A 7,279-nucleotide genomic window follows, 5' to 3' on the forward strand; every position below is an offset into this window, starting at 1 on the left:
TGGTCAAAACTGAGTTTTTGTTTTCTGTTTTACTTTCATTATACAATAGAAATGTACACTCTCCATGAAAACAGCATGAAAAATTTGCAGTTACAACAAAACTGAGCTGAAAACCAGGAATAGTAAGTGCACTTTGTCATAGAGAAACAGCTACAACAGGAACACTATATCAAGTAGAAGCTATATATATACTTATATACTTATATGTAGTCTGCCATCATCCCCCGCTCTGTCCCCTATTACCAAGCTCACTATTAGGCGGACTGGGTCCAGACCCAGATATAACCAATAAATTATTGAGAATTATTTAATTACGATGTTTTATCAAAAAAGGTTTCTATTTTAACTGGTGCAGCTTTTCTTGCCTTTATGGCGCTGGTTTAACAGCCCAGACCAACTGTATGCATCGTAACCATCTCACATTGATCCTTTACCTGACTGACATTAGTTAGATTGCCCCCCGAGTCCTGTCCACGGCTCGGAAATATCAGAATTGTGCTGTGTATTGACAAATCCATCGTGCTTTGATTTGTAATTATGCTTTTTTCTCTCAGTCCCGCTCTTCTGTCAGTCTGTAATATTCTCTATACTATTAAGTAGTGGGTTACTGAAAAGATCTGATCTTCTCATCACTATGGTGCCACCATTGTGGCATCCCCCCCGTTAGCCTACTGGTTATGGATATATACGTACAGTACAGTGTGCCTTTAAAGTTTTATTTTAAAAATGTATGAGATCATATGCATGATTATATCCAGATTAACTCTGCTGATGTCCTGAGCTGCTGTAAGAAAGCTCGTCTGTGCTGCTGCATTGAGTAATGACTGATCTCCATAGTGTTGTGCGGGGTTTCCCTCCCTCCCACTCACTGACGCCTTTCTTTTCCATATCTCTCCAGTGTGTGCTGCGTGCCCGTTTGGTATGCAGCGTATAGCCCCATGCGGCCTCAGAGATACCTCGTCCCCCGTTCAATCAGGGCCGCAGCGAGGCAAACAGTGGAAGCCCGTCTACACACCAACACTGCAGAAGTGGGAGGGGAGAAAAAAAACACCTCAAAAGCAGAAATGTAATTTGGAGGCAGTGCTGAGAGGAATGACTCAGTAGAGTAATAGATTGCTGGTCAGGGAGTGATGTGCCTCTGTGTCGGCCTCCCTAAACCTCAAATGTGTATGGGCACATGCCTCTGTGGGCGCTCTGATGTTGACCTGAACCTCGGAGGGGGGCGGGGGGCTGTGAAAGGGATGATGGGACACTTCAACCTGCAAATCAGGCAAAGAGGCGTGTGGATATTATTTCCCAGCACCAGCATCCTGACCAGGGTGTGCTGTGTGGAAAAGTCAACACGGCAGAGAATACAAACAAACACAGACTTTAATTACATTCGTTGTTGGCAAGTCGTGCACATCAAGGTGTTTATTCAGTAAATACATTTAAACAGATTAAGACCAGCTGTAATGACATCAGTAGGTGTATGGGACCAGCCTCAGTGTTATGTCATGGCTATTATCAAATTGATCATAATAATTAAAATGTATTTAAAACATTTGAAGAATTATTCTCAACATTTTTCATTTTGATAGTTTGACAAAATAATCTTGACTCAAGGTCCATTTATTACATTAGCTCTTTCCAGAGCTGTCATCTGGGACATGCTGTTGAAAGTTTTGGGAAAAGCTGCTGTAGTAAGTGGACCTTGAGTTAAGTATATTTAAGTAACTGAGGGTTATGTGTCGGACCATCTGACAGATTCAGGCTAGCTGTTTCGCCCTGTTTCCAGTCTTTATGCTAAGCTAAGCATCTCCTGGCTCCAGTTTCATATTTAACAAAAAGATATCAGAGTGGTTTTCCTAAAAAATGCACTTAAACTAGTTAATTTGGTTACATTGAAGCATTTAGACGATGTTTTGTTCTCCACCAGTTCAAACTGTACAATACATGGTAGGACGTCACACACTTTATGATGTCATTATGGGTGGAGCCCCACAGCTGTAGGATTAAAATGTCTTTCTCAGTGCTGTGCACATTTTAATCACATAATCTTGAGCATTAATCATTAGTTTGAGTAGAATTTGCAGCCGACCTCACCCATATTTGTTGTAATGGGCAAAGTCCATATTGAAATGTCCACTGTGCTCGTTCATACTGGGACACGTGACAGAAACAGAAGTCACCTATTTTCCTTCTGACTGGTTCTGTGTGTTAATGCGAACAACCTTAGGGTTGCCAACCTCTACTATTACATATAACATACAGTATTAAATTCATCAGGTAGAACTCCTCAATGCACCGTTAGACAACGTACCTTCTAGGAAACACTGCAGAACATCTGGATCATCATACATTTATAACAGCTTATTAACATTTACAACTGCAGACCTGATAGATCAGTGTGTGAATCCTTTATTAATGACATATTAACAAGTATAACTCTGGATGGCTTATTATACATTGTTGTTGGTTTACGAGAAAGTAAGAAACGTGTGGCCCCTATTTAATGACTTACTAACATTTATGACTACATACAGGATGGCTTTTTATAAACCAGGAGTATTTATTCATCATTTACCAACATGTTTTAGGCACACTAGAGATGGCAATGTCACTATGTTGGTTGGTCCAGACTAAAATATCTCAGTGACTATTCAAAGGATTTCCATGAATTTTGGTTCTCCTGTAGATTCATGCTAACATGCTAATCTAAGATGGAAAACATGGTGATCAACTAAAAGCACCACTCTGCCCAAGTACAGCTTCACGGTGCCACTGTTATTATTAATGGCTTGAATCTAATGTATAAAGCGTTTATTAATAATTTATCAACCATAGAAAAAAGTTACGGCTCGAGCTTGAGTGGTGCTGCACTCCAGTTTCTGGGGCTGTGAACTTTAAACATTTCCCTATGTGAGAATTCATTAATCGTCTCCGGCTGTGCTGAAACACAGATCAGGATGCCCTTTATGTCAAAATGTTGTGTCCTCCAAATATTGGTGGCTGTGTGCTGTTTATTTTACAGCTGCAGTTGTTCTGGCTACCAGCCAGGATTTTCATCAACTGTGTGGGATACTGAGAACTGAACTGAATGTGTTTTGCTGTTTAGAGTTTTAGTTTCACGAGTACTGTATTTGAATAAAAGTCATGACCACCTGAAATTGACTCATCACCACGATCTTCAGCAAATAAACTCCAGAGACAAAGAGTGCATAGAGAGATCAGAAGCTACTGATCAGTGTGGAAAGAGTGGATCCTCCTATGCATTTTATAACTTGATGCTGTATATACTCTTTTCTCCACCTGTCTAAAACAGCAGTTTGTCTTTGCTGCAAGATCTTTATTCATCGATCCATCCTCTGCCAGCCCAGACACCTATCTGTCGTTCAAACACTGAATTTCATTGTGCATCTGTCTCCTCGATGTTCCAGCTACGCTTATGTACAGCACACAGTGTAATAAAAGAGAAACGACATAAGGCTCATTTGAAAAGAAAGAAGACTTAATCCATCAGCATCCACTTAGCTTTAAGTTACACATGCTGTTCAGTTGTTACACTCTGTTGTTACTGATTAATGGTAACACCGCTCTGAACACACACACACACACACACACACACACACACACACACACACAAGCACTTTCTGAGGAATTCCCTTCTTTCCATTAGCTGGTAGTGCGTTGAAAAGACAAAGTGCCGTCAAATGTGGCAGGCAAGCAGCAGTTAAACAGGAATGAAAGCTATGAAATATTCAGCCATGTTGGTGAAAGGAGAGGGAGCTGTTTATAACCCGAACGTCTCTCTCTCTCACTCTCTCTGTGAAGAAGAAGCAGCAGCGGCAGAGGCCACGACTGAAACTGGGTTAATGAGATCCAACCTCAATCTAAAAATCTCTCATCTCTTGTTCTTTAAGCACTCATAGTAACAGCATGGAAATCTTCAACACATCTGAAAAACGCAAAAGGGTTTGGCTGTGTAAAGTTTTCCTGAAAGGTGCATGTTGTTAAAGATCATTGACACTGTTGTTGTTATCTGTTGACCTCTGACAGAGATCTACATCTTTTTATTTCTCTAGGGTTGATGTCTTCTAACAGTAAAAGTTATTAATTTGATTCACTACAGCAAGAGATTTGAGAGACTCTACACCGTGTTTATCCAACAACCAGACTGCCTGCACTTGAACTGTCTCACAGTTTCTATCATGAGCCCAAACAGTGCCAGATCTGTGGAGTAGACGGCAGACGGTGGCTTGAAATTTGGACCATTTCACTGCTGTTTTCAGTCCTGGCAGAACAAATTAGCCTGTTTCACAGTGCAGGCAAGGGAGGAGCTGATTATACAGAGGATTGAGGGATCAGGGGTCACCACTTGTCTTTGGCGTGTCCGTCACCTGTCACACGGCTTGTGTAATTAATCACATTAAGGAACAAACAAGCTGATTTATTGAGGATGTGTTGGAGGTGCGGACGGAGGAGGGGAAGAGGAGGGAGAGGTAGATAGTGACTGTGCACATTCAGGATTGGATTTGAATTATGTGGAGCTTTGGTGCCACAGAGAGAGAAAACAATTATGATTATTCTGGTTTGTTTCAGAGATCTGTAATAAGAATATAATAATAATAAGAAAATTGTTTTTACGACGTAATTTGCCTTTACTGATGTCGTCATCCTTCATACAGAGAGGTTGTGAGATTAGCAAGGGTGCAGGGTGTCATTGACTTTTATAAACATGACACAGTTTACAGTCGAGTGACTGAATCCTCTGCACTATGGAGGCTTTGTGCTAGCAGCATGACTCTCCAGGGATGGCAATGTGGGCGATCGGTCCTCCGCGTTGCTCCAGATGAAAAATCTCAACAACTACTGGATAGAGTGATGAAATTTAGATTTCCATGTACTCCAAAGGCAGGGCCAGAGTAACACACTGCGGACACCTGGAGCAAATATGGGCTGAGGGCCCCCAACGTAGTTTGTTTAGTTATAGCTGGCCCATCTGTGGGTTTTGGGTTGTGGGTTGCAGTGACAGGTTGAAATTATACTGTATTGTATTGTATGTCGTGTGACGGCCATGCTAAATGTTGGAGTTTACTTGAAGTAGTAGCAGCAGAAGCAGTAGAGCTCGGCCGAGATGAGATTTTTAAGAATGATACTGATTTCAGAGGTGAAAAATCAGAGATCACGATATGATTTCTTTGTGGATTTTACTCCGTTTGTGCCGATATGACTATTCAAAGATACTCAAAGGCTGCTTTTTTAAACAAATAACTGAATAAATAATTGAACGCTGTTAACCAATTCTAGTTGACATTGCTGAGAGCTGCTTCTTCTCTTACTCTGTGCTACAGTAGTATTAATTGCAGTTCAAACTGCTGGATAAACTTTGCACCAATATATTAACATTCGCAGGTTCAAATACGCTAATACAATACCATGGAATCAGCTGGGCTGGATGGTTCTTGTTAGTCTTGTTATTTTCTGCACTTCATGGAGTATTAAAGGCTGCAAAAATGGGAATATTCCTCAAAGCGGTCATTAAGATTTTGAATGTATTGTGAATGATTTAGAAATGATTAGCTTTGTGCAAGGGTGATCACAATACCTCTGCTCTGTTTTATCTGCTGTACGAGGAGGAGAGGAGTCTTCAGCTTTCATTTTTGTATTTCTCACACATTGTTTTAAGGTGTGCTGTGAGGGATGAAAAACAAATATTTCAAGGTCAGAACACTTAACCTGCATTGAAGTTATCACAGACTACCTGCCTGTCTCACTCCTTTTCTCCTTGAAGTCCAGATCTGCCTTTCTCTTCCTGGTAGTCTTTTATTCAAGCAGTCACACCCAACAACACAACAGAATCAACAAAACCAATCATCCCTTTTCCGTCTTTGGCTCTGCTGCTCTGTTTGGAGGAGTGGCAGTCTTTTCCTGAGCCCACACTGCCCTTTCCTCTTAATTAGCGGGTGAAATGACACAAACAACGCATCGATGTGAGGACAATAAGCAGCGGTCAGATAAGGATAATGCAGGAGGGTTCGGTAAAGGTGAAAACGGGCGAGCAGAAAGTGGAGGGAGGGGTGCTGAGAGTATAAGAGAGTACAGCTGACAGGGGCGCTCCGGATAAGGTTTTCAGAGGCACTGACTCTGTTGGTTTGTTTTTTTCCTATTTTCTGCTCCATTGAGCCCTGCAGGGGAGTGTGGAGGCCTGCAGGCCTGATAGGTCATTACTGACGATGGCTCCTGTGAGAGTTGTAATGTTACAGTGGATGTGACACGTGTGCTTCATGGCCGTAAGGGCAGCATTTTAAATGTTAGTCATGGTTGGGCAGGAATTGCTTTAAACAATGGTGGTGGTCAAACGCAGAGGCTGGTATGCTAAAAACAACTCTGACAATGGTGGAGGAAACATTTACTTCTGCAATGAGTGTTATTTGCAAAATGCAGAAAGAATGCTTATACTGTTGTATTTTATATATATATATAATTTCAATTCAATTAAATTTTATTTGTGTAGCGCCAATTCATAAGAGAAGTAGAAGAAGTAGAAGAAGGACAAATAGAGCAGGTCTAGACCGAACTCCTTATACAATTATTTACAGAGACCCAACAGTTCCCACCATGAGCAAGCACTTGGTGACAGCGGCAAGGAAAAACTTCCTTTTGAAAGGCAGAAACCTCAGGCAGACACCTGCTCTGGTGGGTGTCCATAAGGAGCATAAGGACAGAAATAATACAGATTCAAAGAGAAAAGTAAAATCATTACAAGTGTATTAAAATGGAAACAAGAGCAATAAAACTAAATATGATGTAGTATACTGTACATACAACACCCACAAACAGGTGTATACTTAAACTAGTAGTACAGTACTGTTGTTAAGTGATAGAGGTGTGATTAACGGCTGGAAAGTATAGTACATGTAAGAGATATAGTACAGTATAATATATTATGGAAAATAAAATCTAAGGTCAAATGCAGTAATATAACGTTAGTATAACATAATATATAGTATAGGACAGCAACATAACAGAATATACAGTATAAAGTACGAGTATAGTAATAATAATAATAAATATAGTATAATACATAACAACATAAGTCAGTACTGTGGGAGGAAATGTAATTCATGTAACTGAGTTTATAGTCTACATAAAGGTTAACTATCTACATCCAACATAGCACTAACAGTCTACAACAGCCCTAACAACTGACTGTAACTCTTATTCTAACTAATGAATGGATGTAGCTCCTCACTTGTGACTGGAAGTGCTGTTGTATCTTATACAATACATCCATGGA

The sequence above is a fragment of the Morone saxatilis genome, unplaced genomic scaffold (genome assembly GCF_004916995.1).
Source record: "Morone saxatilis isolate NCDOM2014 unplaced genomic scaffold, NCSU_SB_2.0 Contig5, whole genome shotgun sequence".
Taxonomy (NCBI): Eukaryota; Metazoa; Chordata; class Actinopteri; family Moronidae; genus Morone; species Morone saxatilis.